We start from the raw sequence: 26,101 nt of genomic DNA, 5'->3' as shown, positions 1-26,101 counted from the left end.
TGAAGTCTTGTTCTGTTGGCTATGACACTGAGCAGAAGGACCTTTGCTGAGGACCAACTCAGGAGGGTTGGTAACAGGGGTTCAGTTTTCTTTCAATGCGACCAGACAGTCCTGTGCTTCTACATCTCCAGGAAACATGCTGAGCTTTCTCAGTGGTAAAGAAACTCCCTTTCTCACTTGATTTAACTGAAGCACAAGCTCTTTCATCCCTTCCCTCATTGAGAGGAGGACAGAATGCATAGCACATTACCAATTCTCCAAATAAATCCTTTCTTCCTTTACAACTTCAATTTTTTTTATCTCCTTAGGTGAAGTGATGGGTTAGGGGTCCACAAAGTATTTTTAGCTACTGCTTTGTCAAATCCTTCCTAGATGGTCTAGCTTTAATTAGGAATGCCATGAACTTTGGCACTTATTGGCCATGGGGCCTTATCCAAAATCAAGGCAAAAATTGTGCCATGTGCACATCTTGTTGCATTGACTACTGAATGTATTCCGACACAGTGAAAAGGAAAGTACTGCAATTTATAAAAACTAACTGCATCTACTACTTCTCTTTATCTTACCAGGGAAATGTCATAGTTTATCTCAGGGAAGATGATTTTTTTTTTTTCACTTAACAAAATAAGCTAAGAGATATCTTTCATTTGAAAAGGTGATTCTGGCAGTTCTGCAAGAAGGTGAAACAAAGAGAGTGCTGATGTGTTGTGCTCAATAAGTGTGAGGGATTCTTGAATTTTCCAGGGAAGAGGAGCAAAGGGGGCCTGGAAAAAGAACTCAGTGGGGAACTCAGCTGAGTGGTTTGATAGGAGAGAGGGCTCAGAAGCCTATTGGGAGGTCATGGCCTAAGGAGAAAGGATGATTAATGACAGAAATTTTACAAGGATGCCTAATATTAACTGTTGAAGTGTTTAGCCCCAAGCCTTTATTACAAGTAGGCTATACATACTGACCTTGTGTTAGAGGTGTCTTTAGGAAGTTAAAGCAAAAAGGGCCTTATGCAATGTTTGGGATGATGTTAAACACAGGAAACAAGTAGACCAAGTGGGAACAGGAAATTAAAATGAGAACTGACCATGAGAGGTGAGTCTTGGGAAAGGCACTGATCTTTCCATCATATGGGATCAAGGGTTGGGGCACTTAAAATTTTTTTCACTATAGAAGTTTTGAAAAACACTCAAAACCAGCAATAAGATCTTGGTTACCTGTCACTCAGTTTCAAAAAAAAAAACAATTGCGGCTTTTTTGGTTTGTTTTTTAAGGAAAAAGTGAATTCATAAGGATAAAGGATTTGTGGAAGAGGGGGGGACATGAAGGGCTCATCTGGGTTACAGTTGCAAAATGGGAGATTGGGAGGCTACCATAAGGTTCTGTGAGTAGCGGTAGAGTCAGTTCCCTTACATATCAATACCTTTTCTATGAGAGACCTATCATATTTTAAAGATTTTTTTCCCAAGAAGTAATGCCGATTTCCCATAATTCTCACCCAGTGCTAACAATTTATTTGAGAGAGATGTGTCTTTGTCCATTTTGTCAGATATATTTATCAGTGTATGCAAGCATTTGGTAAGGGACTGCATAGAGTATATTATTAGTTAGGAGTTTTTCAGTATCCCAAAAGTGGTTTAAAGAAATGAAAACCACATTTCCTATTTTGCATTTCAGGAAGTCCAGAGGCAGAGTAGTTCCAGGGCTAAGTCAGTGGTTCTGAATGTCGACAGAGACCCAGGCTCTTTCCATGGTTTCACTGTGCCATGGTCAGTCTTCTGACTTCCCTAATCTTGTCCCCTTATGTTTACAAGATAGCTCTTGTAGATCCAGACATCACATCCTCACATGGCAGTATCCACAGGAAGAGAGAGCAAGAATTTTTACTTTCTTGCATTTCATTAGTGAAGATAATGATTCATAGACATCCTCGCATGATCCAAATGGCTTTTCATTGTCACCCATACCACTGTGTTGCTAAATGCAGCAGTTGCTTCTAACTTATAGACCTATAGCTTTCATTTGGCACAGAGGATCCAACTCTCCTTCTTGAAACATTTTCTTTACTTGGTTTTCTATTCTCGTTCACTTCCTATCTTGGGTTGGACCCCTCCCCTAAGTTCTGGATTTGTATATCCAACCGCTGCTTAGGATGTCCTCCTGGAAGTTTAACAGCCATCTCAAATTAACCTGTCTCAAACACACGTTCTAATTCCTATCTCAACTTCCATGTCCACCTCCTGCCATGTAACCTGCTCCACCTCATCATGATTAATAAAAATTCTGTCATCTTGATACCACTTCATTATTTTTCTGTAAAGATTTTTAAAAGATCCTCTTCTTGTATTTTTTTTCCACATGAAATTTTAAAATTTAGAATTACTTATTTAGGGTTTAAAGTGCTCTTTGGGAATATTTCTCAGAACTTACATTCAATATATAACATAATTTGTAGAAAATGAACATCCTTACGATAATGAGTCTTCCATATCCCATTCAGGAACAACACAGCTCCTAATAGGAATAAATTCCATTTTGATGGTCAAATTATTTGTCAAATAAAGATTTCTTAATACAAATACTGCCTTTTTGTATATTTATGATTGAAATTTTGTTAGCAGAGAATATAACATCCATTATCTTTTAGCAGAGCTTCTAAAAAGAAAGCTACCATAATAATGAATATTACTGTATTTTTTAAAAAGAAAGCAAGTAGTCAATGAATAAATTTTGCTTCTTTTATGTTTATTTAATATTTTCTCATAACTTCAGTAGTTTCTCATTAATTTTTTACTCTTTCTATTTTATGTCTATATCCAGGTATAATTCCATATCTTATATAATCATTCCATATAGAACCATTCTGGAATATTCTTTTTCTTCCATTTCCATTTCTGGTGCCATTAATCCAATTCAAGCACCTGTTTTATGCAGGCTATTACTGTAGTTTCCTAGTTGGCCCCTCATTTTCTTTCAGCCCATATTTGTCCTAAATGCTACTGACATGTTGATCTCTACATACTAACTTTATTGAGGTGTCCCTTCTCATTAGCCTTCAGTCATTCTACAGCATTCAGTTCTAGTATTCAGTCTCCATGATCCAGCGTTAAGAATAAAGACAATACACCAAAGACGGAGGTGTAGAAAAGGGAAAAGAACCTCGGTCCTTTATGATATTATTGAGCCCCAGATCCATTTAGCCTCAGACCTGCAACAAATCTAGACTTCTTGGTATACAAGATAACCATATTCCTTACTGTTTAAACCAAATCGATTTGGAATTTTCTGATGTAGGCAGCAACAGTCATCCTGAACGATATAGGGCCTTACACTAGGGCCGGTGAGCTGTGTAGGACATCAGAGATCATACAGAAAGAGCCTGCCTAGTAGGTTCCCAGAATGAGTTAAGCACAGCTGGTAATCAAACTATGGGCTAGGAGGGCAATAAGAAGATGCACGGAATGTTTGAATAGCTCTAACAAGGAAAATGCGTTAGGGCCTTCTAACAAGGCCCTTTCTTAAGGGGCTCCACATCTCACTGTCCAGGACTGGGTCATGGGTGTGAGGAACAGGATGATCATGAATGCAGTAGTGCTGGGGGGGGCAACTGCAATGGCCACCACATTTGTATTTAATGGAATGGATAGATATGCATATGGTTTTGTTGAATTCTTGCTTTCAAGAATCTTAACATGTCTGATTCATAATTTCACAGGCCTTTTAAACCAGTAGCTGAGTGCGGTTGTACCCATATATGGCTGTTCATTTACGTGAACCCAACAGAATCCAACAAAATACAAAACTGAGCAAACTCCCTTCCTCAAATATCCTGCTTTATCGATCTGGTATAAGGCCAAGGAATCTGTTTTAAAAAACACTTCTCAAGATTTGGCAATTACTTCTTTGGATGTTGTCTAGGCTAGTCATCTTTTTTTTTTTTTTTTCTGCTAATGAGAGAAACCGAAAACATGAGAGGTTTAAGCGACGGAAGTGTTTTCCCCATATTTCAGGTGGGGTAGATAGGTACCAATGAACATATCATTCAGCTTGCAGATCTAGAGCTTTCTTCATTGACACTTTCTCTCGTGTTGGAGTCATCCTTGGAAAGCTCCATAATGGATTCAATTCAATTCAAGAACAACACACACACACACACACATTTTTCTTACCTTTTCCTTTGTAGGAGAGAGTAAACAATATGAGATTAATTGCTTAATTAAGGGATCTGGTTAGACAGAATGTAATTAAGGGAGATTTTCTTTAAATCGGAGCAATAATGACCCAAGCTTTCTGTTACAAAGAAAACATCAGCGAGTGCGCAGATTGCTTTTACCTCTACATGCTGAATTTACCTCAGCAGTTTCCTCTTAGTTCTTCAAGAAGGAAATATAAACATTTTGCCAACTTAAAATCTCATCCTCACTGATGTGGAGCTAAAGTCATTTGATGGCCACACTTAATTGTGCAGAGAGTGTCTCTTTTTTAACCCTCCCAAATCATTGGCAGTGTTTAAGAAAAGGAATTCTGTAAACCTTCCTGTGATATTTACATTATTTTCTGATTTTTAATTCTCCTTTCCTTCACAATAAAAGATTGTTTAAACTTATCAAAATCACTTTGATTTTACACCTACGGTCAGGATCCTAACATCTCGATTTTTGACACTTATAAATGCTTTAATAGATACATGGACAGTAATTTAGTTTGACTTAAATGTAATAATCAAGCCCATTTATCTAGGCTGACAAGATTTCATTTCCTAATGATCTTTTATTGTAAATTTATTTGATTTCCTTTAATATATTATCTCATTTCTCATCGCCTTTCCTTCAGAAAAATATGAATAATTTTGTATGGAATTATGAAGACTTGGCCTTGAGCTGACAGCTCTGAGAGGCACTGAATATCTCCACCCTTTTAAACAAATTACATAGTTTGATAACAAAGTCCCAAGAAGAAGGGAACATTAGTTTATCAAGAAGTTATTCTAAAAGACACTGAGGATGGTATTTCCAGGGGTTCTTGTTTTCTTTGCAAGAATGGGAACCAAAAGGGACTTCCCTAATGGCCCAGGGGCTAAGATTGCACCCCCCAATGCAGGGGACCTTCATTCCGTCCCTGTTCAAGGAACTAGATCCCACATGCAGCAGCTAAGATTTCACAGCACAACTAAAAGATCCTTCATACTGCAACAAATATCGAAGACCTTGTGTGGCACAACTAAGATGGGTGCAGTCAAAAAAAGAAAAATCATGGGCACCAAAATAATGAGGCCAATCTGACTCCAGTTCTACATTTTCAACTGCCTACTTGAGCTCTGAGTATCCCACAGTCAATGCTCAACCTTTGGTTATAAAACCAGACTTAGCTTCTTTTCTCCAAAATGCCCCCTCCTCCTACATTTTTATTTCTATTAATGATATCAATATCCATTCAGTCAGTCAAGCTGAAAATCTGCAAGACATTTTAGAGACCTCCCACTTTCCAAAACACTCAACCTATCCCAATGTCTTGACTCCCATAAATTCTAAATAGTTCTCAAAACTGTCCCCATTTCTTCTTTCTTTCTGCTACTGTCCTCATGATTCTTGTCTGTACAATCATTACAGCTTCCTACTCAATGCCTCTGCCTCCAGTATCACCCCATCCATGCCAGTGCACAGGTCATCCTTATGAAAAAACCACTCAGACTTAACTCCTTATCTGAATAGTCTTCATTAGCTCCCTATTGCCTGCAGAACTAACTCCATAGTCTTCAGCAAGGCATATGCAGTCCTTCAGGATCTGCTTCCATCTAAGTTATCCAACTTCATCTTTTGCCACTCTTCCCCGTATCTCCCCTCTTATCTCAAACTCCTCTCCATCTTTTTGGGTGCACCATGTGGTATGTGGGACCTTAGTTCCCCAGCCAGGGATCAAACTGTGTCCCCTGCATTGGAAGCGCTGAGTCTTAACCCCTAGAGCACCAGGGAAGTCCCTCTTCTCCATCTTTAAAGAGTAAACTTGAGTATAATTTCCTCTGATGATGCCCCAGCACAAGCAACCTCAGTCCCCACTGCACGTCTATATCCTGTGCATGCCTCTAAGGTACTATTTACTAATTGCTGTAATTATTCAGTGATTTCTCTCCCTCACTGGTCAATATGACCCTAAAAAGGAAATACTGTATTCTATTTGTTTCCTCAGTTCCTAGTGCAATGTTTTGGATAATAATTACATAATGGATATTTACTGAATGAAGAGCTGAATGACTGAATAAACTCCAAAAGGCTGTTTAAATTACCTCCTTTTGCAGGATGTCTTATTGTTGTCTCTGTGAAGCACAACTGAAATTTGCTATTTATTATAATTATATTTGTTGAAATGGCATTTGGTCTGTGTGTCACAATTCCATAGTAGAAAGAAATGCCAATACAAGATGTAATTTAGAAACCTACAGTTGTGATATAAATGTAGGCTGTTCACAATTTTAATAATTTTTAAAGACCTTGTTGCAAAATTATATTTTCTTTTTCCTCCCAGCCCCACCCCTTCTATAAACACCCTGTACATGTTTGTTTATGTTGTAGAGAAGCCTTCCATATTAGCTTCCCCTCATCAGCTTTATTGAGATATAATTGACAAATAATATTGTGTAAACTTGGGGTGTACAATGTGATGATTTGATATACATATATATATTATGAAATGATTATCACAATAAGGTTAACACATCTATCATCTCACATAGTTCCGTGTGTGTGTCAGAGAGAGAGAGAGAGAGAGAGAGAGAGAGAAACAAGGATATTAAAGATGTACTCTCCTAGAAAATTTCAAGTATACAATACAGTTTTGTTAACTACCTTTTTGGGTTTTGCAACAATCTTTAATTCTTCAGAATCAGGTTGGTAAGCATCCCTTCCATTAATTACCAGGATGTGAAGCAATTTGGATAAACCCATGCCATTAAAATGCTTTAGGTTTTTCTGGAATGGAAAGAGAGCACCATGAAGATCTGCCTATTTACTTATATCCCATCCTGTTTTCTGGAAACTTCCCTGGTGCCTCAGACAGAAAGAATCTGACTGAAATGCAGGAGACCTGGATTCGATCCCTGTGTTGGGAAGATCCCCTGGAGAAGGGAATGGCTACTCATTCTTGCCTGGAGAAACCTATGGACAGAGGAGCCTGGCAGGCTACTACCGTCCATAGGATCACAATGAGTAGGACACGACTGAGTGACCAACACTTTCACTTCCATCTTGTTTTAAATGGATTGAAAACAGTTGATAATTTTACTTACTTATTTGCCATGTATAGGATCTTAGTTCCCCCTTCAGGGATCAAATGAGGCCCTGGCAGTGAGACAGCTGAGTCCTAACCACTGGACCCCCAGGGAATTCCCAAGAGTTGATAGTTTTAAAATATAGTATGTACTCAGACTTCCCTGGTGGTATAATGGGTAAGAATTCATCTGCTACTATTTACAATATCTAGGACATATCTAGATGTCCTTTGGCAGATGAATGGATAAGGAAGTTGTGGTACATATACACAATGGAATAATACTCAGCTATAAAATGGAACACATTTGAGTCAGTTCTAATGAGGTGCATGAACCTAGAGCCTATAACACAGAGTGAAGTAAGTCAGAAAGAGAAAGACAAATACAGGATATTAATGCATATATATGGAATCTAGAAAGATTGTACCAATGATCCTACGTGCAGGGCAGCAAAGAAGACACAGATGTAAAGAACACACTTCTGGATTCAGTGGGAGAAGGAGAGGATGGGATGATTTGAGAAAATACCATTGAAACATACATTACAATATGTAAAATAGATAACCAGTATGTTTGATGTATAAATATAAAGCAGGGCACCCAAAGCTGGTGCTCTGTGACAACCTGGAGGGATAGGGTGGAGAGGGAGGTACGAGGGGGCTTCAGGATGGAGGGGACACATGTCTACCATTGGCCAATTCATACTGACGTATGGCAAAAACCATCACAATATTGTAAAGTAATTATCCTCTAATTAAAATAAATTAATTAAAAAAAATTTTGCCTGCTAATTCAGGGGACATGGATTCGATCCCTGGTCTGGGAAGATCCCTCCTGCTGCGCAATAACTAAGCCTGTGTGCCACAACTCTAGTAGAGCCCCCACTCTAGGGCCCTCAAACTGCAACGATTAAAGCCCCTTGCCTACAGCCTGTGCTCCACAACAAGAGAAGCACCGCAATGAGAAGCCCAAACACCACAACCAAGAGCAGCCCCCGCTGTCTGCAACTGGAGAAAGACTGCGTGGCAGCAACCCAGTGCAGCCAAATAAATAAAGTCTAGTGTGTACTTTCACTGAAGTAGAAGGAGAATCCCCTGGACTTGGAAGCAGTTTCTTTAAAATATAGGACAAACATGGAAAAAGCCAAAAAGCTACGGGCCACTCATCAGGAACACCTTAATTTCACTTACAGTTATACTGTAGTCTTTTAAAAGGTCGATGTCCATATCCACCTATCATTCAACTGAGTTTGGGCATTACACAATACCCACTTAAGAATTGAGTAGGCAAGTTGAGAGATTTTAAAAATGGTAAATAAAGTATTTTCTTTTGGTTCTCATTCTTTCAGATTGCTTTAAGGAAACCTTAAATATGAAAAACCAATAACAAAACTAGTTTAAGCATCATATACTTGAGAGATCCCAAAGGTTCCATATGTAGTTGTTTTTCAATTAAAATTTAATTTTTTTTTCAGTGGCAACTTGAATGTAAAATAGTTCAAGTTATTCATAGAAGGGCATTGCATGCTATAAAAGCCTGGGAAATAATCAATATGACAATAAAATTATTTTTTCTTCCTTAGAAACAAATCAACTGTTAAAAAAAAAAAAAAGGATAGGGGACTTACCTGGTGGTCTAGTGGTTAAGACTCCTCACTTACACTGCAAAGGGTGTGGGTTCCATACCTACTTGGGGAACTAATATCCTGCAGGCTACATGTTATGGTTTTAAAAAAAGCATTTTTATTGTCTTAGTCAAGGCCATTCACAGACTAGCCCAAAGTGACCTTTCTTGAATGTCATTGCCATCTCTGCTCCTTGGTTGTCCAGCTAGACTGTAAGCTTCTTAGAATTCTTTCCCCCCTTTTTAGTCACACGTAGCTCAATTGGTAAAGAATCCGCCTGCAACGTAGGAGACTGTGGTTTGATTCCTGGGTCGCGATATCCCCTGAAGAAGGAAGTGGCAACCCACTCCAGTATTCTTGGCTGGAGAATCCCATGAACAGAGGAGCCCAGTAGGCTACTGTCCATGGGGTATCAAGAGTTGGACATGACTTAGAGACTAAACCACAACATATCTGAAATGCACTAATAATTACTTCACAGCCTGATGATTTTTCACATTTCCTCCCAGGTCAAGTTACAGAACTTTTCCAACACCCCAGAATGTGCCCTTGGGCCTCTTCTTAGTAAACACTCGACCCCTCTACAGGTAACCACACTTCTGATATCTTTCTTTTTCTTTTTTGAGAGGAGAAGAAAGTTTATTAGAGTGGGAGATGCTGTTAGAACAGCAAGCCAGCTCAAGGAAGAGAGGAACCTTCTGATTTCTATCACTATAGATTTATTTGGCTTGTTCTTGAACTTCACATAGATAGAATCTCCCAACATCATATCTTTGAATTCATTCAAGTTATTGATTATCAGTTCAGTTCAGTTCAGTCGCTCACTCATATCCGACTTTTGCAACCCCATCAACTGCAGCAGGCCAGGCCTCCCTGTCCATCACCAACTCCCGGGGCTTACTAAAACTCATGTCCTTTGAGTCGATGATGCCATCCAACCACCTCATCCTCTGTCGTCCCCTTCTCCCACCTTCAATCTTCCCCAGCATCAGGGTCTTTTCAAATGAGTCAGTTCTTTGCATCAGGTGGCCAAAGTTTTGGACCTTGAGCTTCAGCATCAGACCTTCCAATGAAAATTTAGGACTGATTTCCTTAAGGATGGACTGGTTGGATCTCCTTGCAGTCCAAGGGACTCTCAAGAGTCTTCTCCAACACCACAGTTCAAAAGCACCAATTCTTCGGCACTCAGCTTTTTACAGTCCAACTCTCACATTCATACATGACTACTGGAAAAACCATAGCTTTGACTAGAAGGCCTTTGTTGGCAAAGTGATGCCTCTGCTTTTTAATAAGCTGTCTAGGTTGGTCATAACTTTTCTTCCAAGGAGCAAGCATCTTTTAATTTCATGGCTGCAGTCACCATCTGCAGGGATTTCAGAGCGTCCCAAAATAAAGCCTGTCACTGTTTTCACTGTTTCACCATCTATTTCCCATGAAGTGATAGGACCAGATGCCATGATCTTAGTTTTCTGAATGCTGCATTTCAAGCCAACCTTTTCATTCTCCTCTTTCACTTTCATCAAGAGGCTCTTTAGTTCTTCTTCGCTTTCTGCCATAAGGGTGGTGTCATCTGCATATCCGAGGTTATTGATATTTCTCCCAGACTTGATTCCAGTTTGTGCTTCATACAGCCCAGCATTTCTCATGATGTACTCTGCATATAAGTTAAATAAGCAAGATGACAATATACAACCTTGACATACTCCTTTCCTGATTTGGAACCAGTCTATTGTTCCATGGTTCAGTTCTAACTGTTGCTTCTTGACCTGCATACAGATTTCTCAGGAGGCAGGTCAGGTGGTCTGGTATTCCCATCTCTGGAAGAATTCTCCACAGTCTGATGTGATCCACACAGTCAAAGGCTTTGGCACAGGCAATAAAGCAGATGTTTTTCTGGAACTCTCTTGCTTTTTCGATGATCCATTGGATGTTGGAAATTTTATCTCTGGTTCCTCTGCCTTTTCTAAATCTAGCTTGAACATCTGGAAGTTCATGGTTCACATACTGTTGAAGCCTGGCTTGGAGAATTTTGAGCATTACTTTGTTAGCATGAGAAATGAGTGCAATTGTGTGGTAGTTTGAGCATTCTTTGGCATTGCCTTTCTTTGGACTGAAGACTGACCTTTTCCAGTCCTGTGGCCACTGCTGAGTTTTCTGAATTTGGTGGCATATTGAGCTCAGCACTTTCACAGCATCATCTTCCAGGATTTGAAGATGGAATTCCATCAACTGGAATTCCATCACCTCCACTAGCTTTGTTCGTAGTGATGGTTCCTAAGGCCCACTTGACTTCATATTCCAGGATGTCTGGCTCCAGGTGAGTGATCACACCATCATGATAATCTGGGTTGTGAAGATCTTTTTTGTATAGTTTTTCTGTGTATTGTTGCCACCTCTTAATATCTTCAGCTTCTCTTAGGTCCATACCGTTTCTGTCCTTTATTGTGCCCATCTTTGCATGAAATGTTCCTTTGGTATCTCTAATTTTCTTGAAGAGATCTCTAGTCTTTCCCATTCTATTGTTTTCCTCTACTTCTTTCCATTGATTACTGAGGAAGGCTTTATCTTTCCTTGCTATTCTTTGGAACTCTGCATTCAAATGGGTATCTTTCCTTTTCTCCTTTGCCTTTTGCTTCCCTTCTTTTCATAGCTGTTGGTAAGGCCTCCTTAGACAACCATTTTGCCTTTTTGCATTTCTTTTTCTTGGGGATGGTCTTGATCCCTGTCTCCTGTATAATGTCATGAACCTCCATCCATAGTTCTTCCAGCACTCTATCAGATCTAATCCCTTGAATCTATTTGTCACCTCCATTGTATAATCACAAGGGATTTGATTTAGGTCATACCTGAATGGTCTAGTGGTTTTCCCTACTTTCTTCAATTTAAGTCTGAATTTGGCAATAAGGAGTTCATGATCTGAGCCATAGTCAGCTCCCAGTTTTGTTTTAGCTGACTGTATAGAACTTCTCTATCTTTGGCTGCAGAGAATATAATCAATCTGATTTTTGTATTGACCATCTGGCAATGTTCATGTATAGAGTCTTCTCTTGTGTTGTTGGAAGAGGATGTTTCCTATAACTAGTGCGTTCTCTTGGAAAAACTCTATTAGCCTTTGCCCTGCTTCATTCTGTACTCCAAGGCCAAACTTGCCTCTTACTCCACGTATTTCTTGACTTCTCACTTTTGCATTCCAGTCCCCTATAACGAAAAGGACATATTTTTTGGGTGTTAGTTCTAGAAGGTCTTTAGGTCTTCATAGAACCGTTCAACTTCAGCTTCTTCAGCATTAGTGGTTGGAGCATAGGCTTGCATTACTGTGATATGGAATGATTTACCTTGGGAATTGAATAGAGATCATTCTGTCATTTTTGAGATTGCATGTAAGTACTGCATTTTGGACTCTTTTGTTGACTATGATGGCTTCTCCATTTCTTCTAAGGGATTCTTGCCCACAGTAGTAGATATAATGGTCATCTGAGTTAAATTCACCCATTCCAGCCTATTTTAGTTCTCTGATTCCTAAAATGTCAATGTTCTGTATATTATCAAATGTGAAATAGATTGCCAGTCCAGGTTTGATGCATGAGACAGGGTGCTTGGGGCTGGTGCACTGGGATGACCCTGAGGGATGGGATGGGGAAGGACGTGTAGGGAGGGTCAAGATGGGGAACACATGTAGACCCATGGCTGATTCATGTCAATGTATGGCAAAAACCACCACAATATTGTAAAGTAATTAGCCTCGAATTAAAATAAATTAAAAAAAATAAAATGTCAATGTTCACTCTTGCCATCTCTTGTTTGACCACTTGCAATTTGCCTTGATTCGTGGACCTAACATTCGAGGTTCCTATGCAATATTGTTCTTTACAGCATCGGACTTTACTTCCATCACCAGTCACATCCACAACTGGGTGTTATTTTTGCTTTGGCTCTGTCTATTCATTCTTTCTGGAGTTATCTCTCCACTGATCTCCAGTAGCATATTGGGCACCTGTTGACATGGGGCGTTCATCTTTCAGTGTCCTATCTTTTTGCCTTTTCATTCTGTTCATGGGGTTCTCAAGGCAAGAATACGGAAGTGGTTTGCCATTCCCTTCTCCAGTGGACCACGTATTGTCAGATCTCTCCACCATGACCTGTCCATCTTGGGTGGCCCTACATGGCATGGCTCATAGTTTCACTGAGTTAGACAACGCTGTGTTCAATGTGATCAGATTGGTTAGTTTTCTGGGGTTGTGGTTTTCAGTCTGTCTGCCCTCTGAAAGAGAAGAATAAGAGGCTTATGGAAGGTTCCTGATGGAAGAGACTGACTAAGGGGAAAACTGGGTCTTGATCTGACGGGTGGGGCCATGTTCAGTAAATCTTTAATCTAATTTTCTGTCAAACGGTGGGGCTGTGTTCCTTCCCTGTTTTTTTACCTGAGGCCAAACTATGTTGGAGGTTATGAAGGTAATGGCAGCCTCCTTCAAAATGTCCCATGCATGCACTGCTACACTCAGTGCCTCCAACCCTGCAGTAGGCCACCACTGACCCATGTCTCTGCCAGAGACTCCTGGACACTCACAGGCAAGTCTGGGTCAGTTTCTTCTGGGGTCACTGCTCCTTTCTTCTGGGTCCTGGTATGCACCAGGTTCTGTTTGTGCCCTCCAAGAGTCTGTTTCCCCAGTCCTGTGTAAGTTCTGGCAGTTCTATGGTGGGGTTAATGGCAACCTCCTCCAAGAAGGCTTATGCCATACGCAGGTTACTACACCCAGAGCCCCTGCCCCCTCAGCAGTCCACTGTTGACCTGTACCTCTTCAGGAGACACCCAAACACAGTTCTATCTCAGTCTCTGTGGGGTCTCTGCATCCTGGTGCACACAAGGTATGTTTAAGCCCTTTGAGCATCTCTGGTGGGCACAGGGTTTGATTATAAACACAATTTTGCCTCTCCTACTGTCTTGCTGGGGCTTCTCCTTTGCCCTTGAACGTGGAGTAGCTCCTCACAGCAACTCCAGTGCCACGCAGTTGCCACTCCAGAGCCGCTGAGTATAGAAATAATTTATTCTTGCTATTGTTATATAATGTTCCATTATATGAATATATCAAATATAGGACATTTATTTATCTATTCTACTGTTAGCAGATATTCTAGCTTTATCTAATTTTTTGCTATTATGATAAAGTTGCCACAAACATTTCTGTCCATGTCTTTGGCTAGGTGAGTGCTCTCATTTCTCTTGGGGACATATCTAGAAGAGGGCATGCTGGGTCATAGCACATAGAACTCTAGCTGCAAATGCATCTGGGAAATGATGCCTTAATTTTCAGCATCTATAGTACATGCAGATATGCCAGGTGGCTTAAAGATAATGTTGGATGAGCCATTATGCAGATTCTGTACAGAAATTAAAGAGTAGGCTAGGAAACATGATAAAAAAGACAATCCAGGGCTACTTTGGAGACCTAGATGACAGAAACCAACTCATATTTCTTGTAAAGATATTGCTCTTCCCTTTCATGTCATTGTTCAGTTGCTAAGTCATGTTCGACTCTTCTGAGACCCCATGGACTGTACCCTGCCAAGCTCCTCTGTCCATGGGATTTCCCAGGCAAGAATACTGGAGTGGGTTGCCATTTCCTTCCTCAGGGAATCTTCCTGACACAGGGATCGAATCTGTGTCTCCTGCATCTTCTGCTTGGCAGGTGGATTCTTTACCACTGAGCCAACAGGGAAGTCTACAGAGTTTAAAAAGTAAGGAATGGGGGGAGGAGCCAAGATGGCGGAGGAGTAGGACGGGGAGAACACTTTCTCCCCCACAAATTCATCAAAAGAGCATTTAAACGTCGAGTAAATTCCACAAAACAACTTCTGAATGCCGGCAGAGGACATCAGGCACCCAGAAAAGCAACCCAACTCTTCGAAAGGAGGTAGGAAAAAATATTAAAAACAAAAAAAAAGAGACAAAAGAGGGAGGGACGGAGTTCCGTCCCGGGAAGGGAATCTTAAAAAGAGAGGTTTCCAAACATCAGGAAACCTTCTCACTGCCGAATCTGTGCCGAGCTTTGGAAGCACAGAGGGCAACATAGCAGGGAGAAAAAATAAATAAACAATTTAAAACTCGCAGATTGCGAGCCCTACGGTAACTCCCCCAGCAGAGAAGCAGCGCAGACGCCTGCATCCGCCATTAGCGAATCGGGGCTGGGCAGGGAGGCGCGGCGTGGGCTGCATCGCTGAGAGTAAGAATCTGGCCTGAATACCCTGAGCGCTATCTGAGCGAAATAATTTGGGCTAGCAAACCAGACTGTGGGATACCTACCACGCGAAAAGCCAGCCCTAACCTAAGACCGCCAGGCCCGCGCACGGAACAAAGGACTGAACAGAGATAGCCGGCTGCAGATCTTCCCCCTCCGGTGACAGGCAGCCAGAGCCGGAAGGGGGCAATTGCAGCCCCAGAGAGACATTATCTATAAAATTGTAAGCAGGCTTCTTTGCTAACTAAAACTTCTTGGGGGTCTGGACGGTCAACATCTGCCTGAGAAGGTGCGCCGGTTTTACATCCAGATAACCGAGTGGCGGGGAGGCGATAAGTCGCAGCATTGGCGCTCGCCTGGGAAGAACAAATTGGCGCTCGGACCTGGGAAGAGTACAAAACGCAGGCCCAACTGAGTCTGCGCCTCTGAGGACTACCCGAGTGCCTGAACCTGAGCGGCTTGGACCTGGGAGGTGCATGCAGCCCAGGGCCAGCCTCGGATTGTTCCCGGCGGAACAACCTAGAGTCCGAGCAGTGTGGACAGGGAGGCTACATGCGCCGTGAGCGGGGGCAGACCCAGGGTGGCTGAGGCACTGCGAGCCCACGCCAGTGTTATTTGTTTGCACCCTCTCTCCCTCCCTCCCCACAGCGCGACTGAACAAGTAAGCCTAAAAAAAAAAAAAAAAAAAAGTGTCCTCCACCGTGCCCTTTGAGTCAGGGCGGAAACCAGATACTGAAGAGACTAGCAAACAGAAGAAGATATAACAGAGGGAAACGCCTTGGAAGCTACAGGCAATAGATCAAAACCCTGTGGTTACTACGGACTACATAGGAAGGGGCCTATAGATCTTGAGAAATATAAATCAGACCAAGGAACTAGCCAAAAATGAACTGAACCCACAACACCCACAAAAAAAGAAACAAAAAAGTCCTAGATATATTTTTATTATTTTTACGATCATTCTTTTTTTTTAATTAAAAAAAAAAATTTAAGTCCTCTATTGTTCCTTTAATTTTCACTTTTATAACCTATTACTTTGCAAAAAAAAAAAAAAAAAAGACCCTATTTTTTTCTTCTTCAGCAAACTTCATATGTATATATTTTATAATTTTTTGACCTTGTTGTTTTTTTGTTGTTGTTGTTGGTTTTTGTTTTTTTCTGCTTTTCTTTAACATTGTATTTTTGAAATTCCAAACTCTATTCTAGATTTTTAATTTTCACTTTTTGGTATATGTTATCAATTTTGTACCTATAGTTTTTTTTTTATATAATTTCTGTGATTTTTTTTTCTTCTTCTTCTCTGTTTCTTTCTCTTCTTCTTTTATATAACATTGTATATCTGAAATTCCAAACTTTACTCTAGATTTTCAATTTATGCTTTTTGGTATTTGATATCAATTTTGTACCTGTATTTTCTTTATAATTTTTGTGACATTGTTCGTATTTGTTTGTTTGTTTTCTCTCTTTATTTTTCTTCTTCTTCTTTTTTTAACATTGTATTTTTGAAATTCCAAACTCTACTCTAGATTTTTAATTTTTGCTTTCTGGTATTAGTTATCAATTTTGTACCTGTACTTTCTTTATAATTTTCGCGACCTTGTTTGTTTTTGTTTGTTCATTTTTTCTCTCTTTCTTTTCCTTCTTCTTTTCTTTAACATCGTATTTTTGAAATTCCAAACTATACTCTAGATTTTCAATTTTCGCTCTCTGGTATTAGTTATCAATTTTGTACCTGTACTTTCTTTATAATTTTCGCGACCTTGTTTGTTTTTGTTTGTTCGTTCTTTCTCTCTTTCTTTTCCTTCTTCTTTTCTTTAACATCGTATTTTTGAAATTCCAAACTCTACTATAGATTTTTAATTTTCGCTCTCTGGTATTAGTTATCAATTTTGTACCTGTACTTTCTTTATAATTTTCGCGACCTTGTTTGTTTTTGTTTGTTCGTTCTTTCTCTCTTTCTTTTCCTTCTTCTTTTCTTTAACATCGTATTTTTGAAATTCCAAACTCTACTCTAGATTTTTAATTTTTGCTTTTATGTATTTGTTACCAATTTTGTACCTTTAAGGACCCAATCTTCAGGACCCATTTTTCACTAGGGAGTGAGATTACTGGCTTGACTGCTCTCTCTCCCTTTGGACCCTCCTTTTTCTCCACCAGGCCGCCTGTGTCTCCTCCCTAACCCCTCTCTACTCTACCCAACTCTGTGAATTTCTGAGTGTTCCAGATGGTGGAGAACACTTAGGGAACTGATTACTGGCTGGATCTGTCTCCCTCCTTTTCATTCCCCCCTTTTATCCTTCTGGCCACCTTTGTTACCTTCCTCCTTCTTCTCTTCTCTGTATAACCCCGTGAACATCTCTGAGTGGTCCAATAGTGGAGTGCACATAAGGAAGTGACTACTGGCTAGCCCACTCTCTCCACTATTGATTCACCTCATCTCATTTGGGTCACCTCTAACTCCCTCCTCCCTCTTCTCTTCTCCATGTAACCCTGTGAACCTCTCTGAGTGACCCTCACTGTAGAGAAACTTATCATCTTTAATGTAGATGTTTTATCAATGGTGCTGTATAGAAGGAGAAGTTTTGAAACTACTGTAAAAATAAGACCGATAATCGGAAGCAGGAGACTTAAGTCCAAACCCTGACTCCAGGGAACTCCTGACTCCAAGGAACATTCATTGACAGGAGCTCATCAAATGCCTCCATACCGACACTGAAACCAAGCACCACACAAGGGCCAATAAGTTCCAGGGCAAGACATACCAAGCAAATTCTCCAGCAACAAAGGAACACAGTCCTGAGCTTCAAGATACAGGCTGCCCAAAGTCACCCCAAAACTATAGACATATCATAACTCATTACTGGACATTTCATTGCACTCCAGAGAGAAGAAATACAGCTCCACCCACCAGAACACCGACACAAGCTTCCCTAACCAGGAAACCTTGACAAGCCACCTGTACAAACCCACACACAGTGAGGAAACGCCATAATAAAGAGAACTCCACAAACTGCCAGAATACAGAAAGGACACCCCAAACTCAGCAATTTAAACAAGATGAAGAGACAGAGGAATACTCAGCAGATAAAGGAACAGGATAAATGCCCACCAAACCAAACAAAAGAGGAAGAGATAGGGAATCTACCTGATAAAGAATTCCGAATAATGATAGTGAAATTGATCCAAAATCTTGAAACTAAAATGGAATCACAGATAAATAGCCTGGAGACAAGGATTGAGAAGATGCAAGAAAGGTTTAACAAGGACCTAGAAGAAATAAAAAAGAGTCAATATATAATGAATAATGCAATAAGTGAAATTAAAAACACTCTGGAGGCAACAAATAGTAGAATAACAGAGGCAGAAGACAGGATTAGTGAATAAGAAGATAGAATGGTAGAAATAAATGAATCAGAGAGGATAAAAGAAAAACGAATTAAAAGAAATGAGGACAATCTCAGAGACCTCCAGGACAATATTAAACGCTACAACATTCGAATCATAGGGGTTCCAGAAGAAGAAGACAAAAAGAAAGACCATGAGAAAATACTTGAGGAGATAATAGTGGAAAACTTCCCTAAAATGGGGAAGGAAATAATCACCCAAGTCCAAGAAACCCAGAGAGTACCAAACAGGATAAACCCAAGGAGAAACACCCCAAGACACATATTAATCAAATTAACAAAGATCAAACACAAAGAACAAATATTAAAAGCAGCAAGGGAAAAACAACAAATAACACACAAGGGAATTCCCATAAGGATAACAGCTGATCTTTCAATAGAAACTCTTCAAGCCAGGAGGGAATGGCAAGACATACTTAAAATGATGAAAGAAAATAACCTACAGCCCAGATTATTGTACCCAGCAAGGATCTCATTCAAGTATGAAGGAGAAATCAAAAGCTTTTCAGACAAGCAAAAGCTGAGAGAATTCTGCACCACCAAACCAGCTCTCCAACAAATACTAAAGGATATTCTCTAGACAGGAAACACAAAAACGGTGTATAAACTCGAACCCAAAACAATAAAGTAAATGGCAACGGGAACATACTTATCAGTAATTACCTTAAATGTAAATGGGTTGAATGCCCCAACCAAAAGACAAAGACTGGCTGAATGGATACAAAAACAAGACCCCTACATATGTTGTCTACAAGAGACCCACCTCAAAACAGGGGACACATACAGACTGAAAGTGAAGGGCTGGAAAAAGATTTTCCATGCAAATAGGGACCAAAAGAAAGCAGGAGTAGCAATACTCATATCAGATAAAATAGACTTTAAAACAAAGGCGGTGAAAAGAGACAAAGAAGGTCACTACATAATGATCAAAGGATCAATCCAAGAAGAAGATATAACAATTATAAACATATATGCACCCAACACGGGAGCACCACAGTACGTAAGACAAATGCTAACAAGTATGAAAGGAGAAATTAACAATAACACAATAATAGTGGGAGACTTTAATACCCCACTTACACCTATGGATAGATCAACTAAACAGAAAATTAACAAGGAAACACAAACTTTAAACGATACAATAGACCAATTAGACCTAATTGATATCTATAGGTCATTTCATCCCAAAACAATGAATTTCACCTTTTTCTCAAGCGCACATGGAACCTTCTCCAGGATAGATCACATCCTGGGCCATAAAGCTAGCCTTGGTAAATTCAAAAAAATAGAAATCATTCCAAGCATTTTTTCTGACCACAATGCAGTAAGATTAGATCTCAATTACAGGAGAAAAACTATTAAAAATTCCAACATATGGAGGCTGAACAACACGCTGCTGAATAACCAACAAATCACAGAAGAAATCAAAAAAGAAATCAAAATTTGCATAGAAACGAATGAAAATGAAAACACAACAACCCAAAACCTGTGGGACACGGTAAAAGCAGTCCTAAGGGGAAAGTTCATAGCAATACAGGCACACCTCAAGAAACAAGAAAAAAGTCAAATAAATAACCTAACTCTACACCTAAAGCAACTAGAAAAGGAAGAAATGAAGAACCCCAGGGTTAGTAGAAGGAAAGAAATCTTAAAAATTAGAGCAGAAATAAATGCAAAAGAAACAAAAGAGACCATAGCAAAAATCAACAAAACCAAAAGCTGGTTCTTTGAAAGGATAAATAAAATTGACAAACCATTAGCCAGACTCATCAAGAAACAAAGGGAGAAAAATCAAATCAACAAAATTAGAAACGAAAATGGAGAGATCACAACAGACAACACAGAAATACAAAGGATCATAAGAGACTACTATCAACAATTATATGCCAATAAAATGGACAACGTGGAAGAAATGGACAAATTCTTACAAAAGTACAACTTTCCAAAACTGGACCAGGAAGAAATAGAAAATCTTAACAGACCCATCACAAGCATGGAAATTGAAACTGTAATCAAAAATCTTCCAGCAAACAAAAGCCCCGGTCCAGACGGCTTCACAGCTGAATTCTACCAAAAATTTAGAGAAGAGCTAACACCTATCCTGCTCAAACTCTTCCAGAAAATTGCAGAGGAAGGTAAACTTCCAAACTCATTCTATGAGGCCACCATCACCCTAATACCAAAACCTGACAAAGATCCCACAAAAAAAGAAAACTACAGGCCAATATCACTGATGAACATAGATGCAAAAATCCTTAACAAAATTCTAGCAATCAGAATCCAACAACACATTAAAAAGATCATACACCATGATCAAGTGGGCTTTATCCCAGGGATGCAAGGATTCTTCAATATCCGCAAATCAATCAATGTAATACACCACATTAACAAATTGAAAAATAAAAACCATATGATTATCTCAATAGATGCAGAGAAAGCCTTTGACAAAATTCAACATCCATTTATGATAAAAACTCTCCAGAAAGCAGGAATAGAAGGAACATACCTCAACATAATAAAAGCTATATATGACAAACCCACTGCAAACATTATCCTCAGTGGTGAAAAATTGAAAGCATTTCCTCTAAAGTCAGGAACAAGACAAGGGTGCCCACTTTCACCATTACTATTCAACATAGTTTTGGAAGTTTTGGCCACAGCAATCAGAGCAGAAAAAGAAATAAAAGGAATCCAAATTGGAAAAGAAGAAGTAAAACTCTCACTATTTGCAGATGACATGATCCTCTACATAGAAAACCCTAAAGAGTCCACCAGAAAATTACTAGAAATAATCAATGACTACAGTAAAGTTGCAGGATATAAAATCAACACACAGAAATCCCTTGCATTCCTATATACTAATAATGAGAAAACAGAAAGAGAAATTAAGGAAACAATTCCATTCACCATTGCAACGGAAAGAATAAAATACTTAGGAATATATCTACCTAAAGAAACTAAAGACCTATATATAGAAAACTATAAAACACTGGTGAAAGAAATCAAAGAGGACACTAATAGATGGAGAAGTATACCATGTTCATGGATTGGAAGAATCAATATAGTGAAAATGAGTATACTACCCAAAGCAATTTATAGATTCAACGCAATCCCTATCAAGCTACCAACAGTATTCTTCACAGAGCTAGAACAAATAATTTCACAATTTGTATGGAAATACAAAAAACCTCGAATAGCCAAAGCGATCTTGAGAAAGAAGAATGGAACTGGAGGAATCAACTTACCTGACTTCAGGCTCTACTACAAAGCCACAGTTATCAAGACAGTATGGTACTGGCACAAAGACAGAAATATTGATCAATGGAATAAAATAGAAAGCCCAGAGATAAATCCACGCACATATGGACACCTTATCTTCGACAAAGGAGGCAAGAATATACAATGGATTAAAGACAATCTCTTTAACAAGTGGTGCTGGGAAATCTGGTCAACCACTTGTAAAAGAATGAAACTGGACCACTTTCTAACACCATACACAAAAATAAACTCAAAATGGATTAAAGATCTAAACGTAAGACCAGAAACTATAAAACTCCTAGAGGAGAACATAGGCAAAACACTCTCCGACATACATCACAGCAGGATCCTCTATGACCCACCTCCCAGAATATTGGAAATAAAAGCAAAAATGAGCAAATGGGACCTAATTAACCTTAAAAGCTTCTGCACATCAAAGGAAACTATTAGCAAGGTGAAAAGACAGCCTTCAGAATGGGAGAAAATAATAGCAAATGAAGCAACCGACAAACAACTAATCTCAAAAATATACAAGCAACTCCTACAGCTCAACTCCAGAAAAATAAACGACCCAATCAAAAAATGGGCCAAAGAACTAAATAGACATTTCTCCAAAAAAGACATACAGATGGCTAACAAACACATGAAAAGATGCTCAACATCACTCATTATCAGAGAAATGCAAATCAAAACCACTATGAGGTACCATTTCACACCAGTCAGAATGGCTGCGATCCAAAAGTCTACAAATAATAAATGCTGGAGAGGGTGTGGAGAAAAGGGAACCCTCTTACACTGTTGGTGGGAATGCAAACTAGTACAGCCACTATGGAGAACAGTGTGGAGATTCCTTAAAAAACTGGAAATAGAACTGCCTTATGATCCAGCAACCCCACTGCTGGGCATACACACTGAGGAAACCAGAAGGGAAAGAGACACGTGTACCCCAATGTTCATCGCAGCACTGTTTATAATAGCCAAGACGTGGAAGCAACCTAGATGTCCATCAGCAGATGAATGGATAAGAAAGCTGTGGTACATATACACAATGGAGTATTACTCAGCCATTAAAAAGAATACATTTGAATCAGTTCTAATGAGGTGGATGAAACTGGAGCCTATTATACAGAGTGAAGTAAGCCAGAAGGAAAAACATAAATACAGTATACTAACGCATATATATGGAATTTAGAAAGATGGTAACAATAACCCGGTGTACGAGACAGCAAAAGAGACACTGATGTATAGAACAGTCTTATGGACTCTGTGGGAGAGGGAGAGGGTGGGAAGATGTGGGAGAATGGCAATGAAACATGTAAAATATCATGTAGGAAACGAGTTGCCAGTCCAGGTTCGATGCATGATGCTGGATGCTTGAGGCTGGTGCACTGGGACGGCCCAGAGGGATGGTATGGGGAGGGAGGAGGGAGGAGGGTTCGGGATGGGGAACACATGTATACCTGTGGCGGATTCATTTTGATATTTGGCAAAACTAATACAATTATGTAAAGTTTAAAAATAAAATAAAATTGGAAGAATTAAAAAAAAATAAAAAATAAAAAGTAAGGAATGATAGTTTGAATATCCAAATTACTTTTCACACATTCTTCCTGAGAACCATGAACTATAACAGTCAGACAAAGGAGACTTAGTGGTGTCTTGGTTGGTGTCTTAGAGACTTGGTTTAGTCTCTAAGTCGTGTCTGACTCTTGTGACCCCATGAACTATAGCCCTCTGTAGCCAGGCTCCTCTGTCCATGGGATTTCCCAGGTAAGAATATTCGAGTGGGTAGTCATTTCCTTCTCCAGGGGATCTTCCTGATCCAGGGATCAAACCCATGTCTTCTGCATTGCAGGTGGATTCTCTACTGCTGAACCACCAGGGAAATCCCAAAAAATACTTAACAGAGGTATTTTAAGGTACAAGGTATACTGCAGTGTAATTTACATACAGTAAACTCATCTTTTTAAGGTATAGAACACTGTTAGCAAAATATAAAAGATCTCCAGACCCCCCCAAAAAAGAAATAAAATAATCCAATATTTAAAATATACAAAAAAAGAAGAAAAAAATGAAATATTTCCTTTGTTCCAAAAATTTCCATCACGTCCCTTTCCTCATCCCTAGCTCCAATCCCAGCCCTTGGCAACCATTGGTTTAATTTCTGTCCCTATTGTTGTTGCTGTTCAGATGCTGAGTTGTGTTCGACTCATTGAGACCCCATGGACTGCAGCATACTAGGCTTCCCTGTCCTTCACGCTCTCCCAGAGTTTGCTCAAACTCAAGTCCATTGAGTCAATGATGCCATCCAACCATCTCACCCTCTGTCATCCCCTTCTCCTCCTGCCCTCAATCTTTCCCAGCCTCAGGGTCTTTTCCAGTGAGTCAGCTCTCTTTGCATCTGCTTCAGTTCTTCCAATGAATATTCAGGGTTGATTTCCTTTATGACTGACTGGTTTGATCTCTTTGCTATCCAAGGGACTCTCAAGAGTCTTTTCCAGCACCACAGTTTGAAAGCATCAATTCTTTGGTGGTCAGCTTTCTTTATGGTCCAACTCTCACATCCGTATATGACTACTATAGTTTTCCCTTTGCCAGAATGTTCTATAAATGCAAATATAAAGTATATAGTTTTCAAGTCTGACTTCTTTCATTTAACCAAGAGATAATTTTTATCAATGAATTTCAATCTATTTTCCTCTCCACTAAGAACATTTTTTCTTCAAACAAACTTTTATGCAGGAACTTTACATTTGAGACAGACAGAAGTAGATTGCTTTCATGAAATCATGGTGAGAAACCCAAGTCCATGGCTCCCTCTGATGAAGGACATCCTAATTGGCTCATGGAATTGTATTTATCCTTTGTATCTCACAGTTACAATTCTTTTAGAACCTGTGATTTTTCAAAGTAGGTTTCTTATTGCAGGCATGTTCATGGGGCATTTCCAAAGGAGAAAGACATTGCCTGGGAAAACTATCAGAAATGCTAAATGATTTCTAGTCCTCACATTTTTGTTAAATTAGGGATTACTTACTTTATTAATTGATTTTCTTGCTAAAAATATTCAATTTAGCTCCACTAGGTGTCAGTTGCCATCTCTTACATCTTTTTAAACTTGCTTCTTATAAATATTACTGTTAACCATTAAAATGGCAACTGTCCAGATATCACTTTATCCAAACAAACCTGAAGGGAAGGGTCTTGAAGATGTGGCTTCTAGAGCTGTGCTGTCCTATGTAGTGATCATCAGCCATGTGAGGCTACCACTGAGCACTTGAAAAGTAGCAAGTTTAAATTAAGATGGGGGAAAGGGAAGGCGGGATGAATTGAGAGAGTAGCATGCAAACATATGCACTATCATGTATAAAATAGATAGCCAGTGGGAATTTGCTGTATTACGCAGGGAGCTCAATCTGGTGCTCTGTGACAGCCTAGAGGGGTGGGGTGGGGTGGGTGGTGGGAGGGAAGTTCAAGAGGTAGGGGTCATATGTATACTGATGGCTGATTCATGCTGATGTGTGGCAGAAACCAACACAATATTGTAAAACAATTATCTTCCAATTAAAAACAAATTTTAAAAAAAGGATATGCTTAAAGTATAAGGTACACAACTGATTTAGTAGACTCAGTAAAAAAAAAAAAAAGAATGTAAAAATATCTCCTTAACAGTTTTTATATTAATTGGGACTTCCCTGGTGGCCCAATGGTTAAGATTCTGCACTTTGAATGCAGAGGGCATGGGCTCCATCACTGGTTGAGGAACTAAGATCCTGCACCCCACATGCCATGTGGCACAGCCAAAGAAGAAGAAGAAAAAAAAAAAACCCAAGCCAATTTTTATATCAATTGAAATGCTATCTTAATGCTATTGAGTTAAGGTATATTATTAAAACTAATTTCTGGCTTTAAGCTATGACTATGAGGCAATTTAAAATCACAGGTATAGGGACTTCCTTGGTGTTCCAGTGGCTAAAGCACTTCCAATGCAGAGGGCCTAGGTTCGATTCCTGGTCAAGGAACCAGATCTTACATGCCACAACTAAAGGATCCTGCATGATGCAACAAAGGCCCTTACAGCCAAATAAATAAATATTAGAAAGTAAAATCAAATCAGATCACATGTGTAGCTCCTATTTACACTTTGGGTTATAGTTCTATGGGACATTGCTGACTAGACAGGTTGTTGACTGTGCATTTTGCTAATTCTTCCCAAGAAAGACCCCAAATATGGACTTCTTCAGTCTGGATCTCAGAGATCAAAGGTGACCCAAGCTGCTTCCATCTTTTTAAAATTCTTAGTAAATTTTTAAAAACTAGAAATGCC

The 26,101-nt window shown here is 39.4% G+C and overlaps 1 protein-coding gene across 2 annotated transcripts in view; it reads right to left on the bottom strand.

Moving 5' to 3' along the window:
• The window catches only part of NRBF2 (nuclear receptor binding factor 2), a 280,817-nt gene that overhangs the window by 131,201 nt on the left and 123,515 nt on the right, over window positions 1-26,101 (bottom strand). The window lies entirely within an intron of this gene.

Source organism: Bos javanicus, chromosome 28 (assembly GCF_032452875.1).
Source record: "Bos javanicus breed banteng chromosome 28, ARS-OSU_banteng_1.0, whole genome shotgun sequence".
Lineage (NCBI taxonomy): Eukaryota > Metazoa > Chordata > Mammalia > Artiodactyla > Bovidae > Bos > Bos javanicus.
This window is presented reverse-complemented; position numbering and strand designations above follow the sequence as displayed.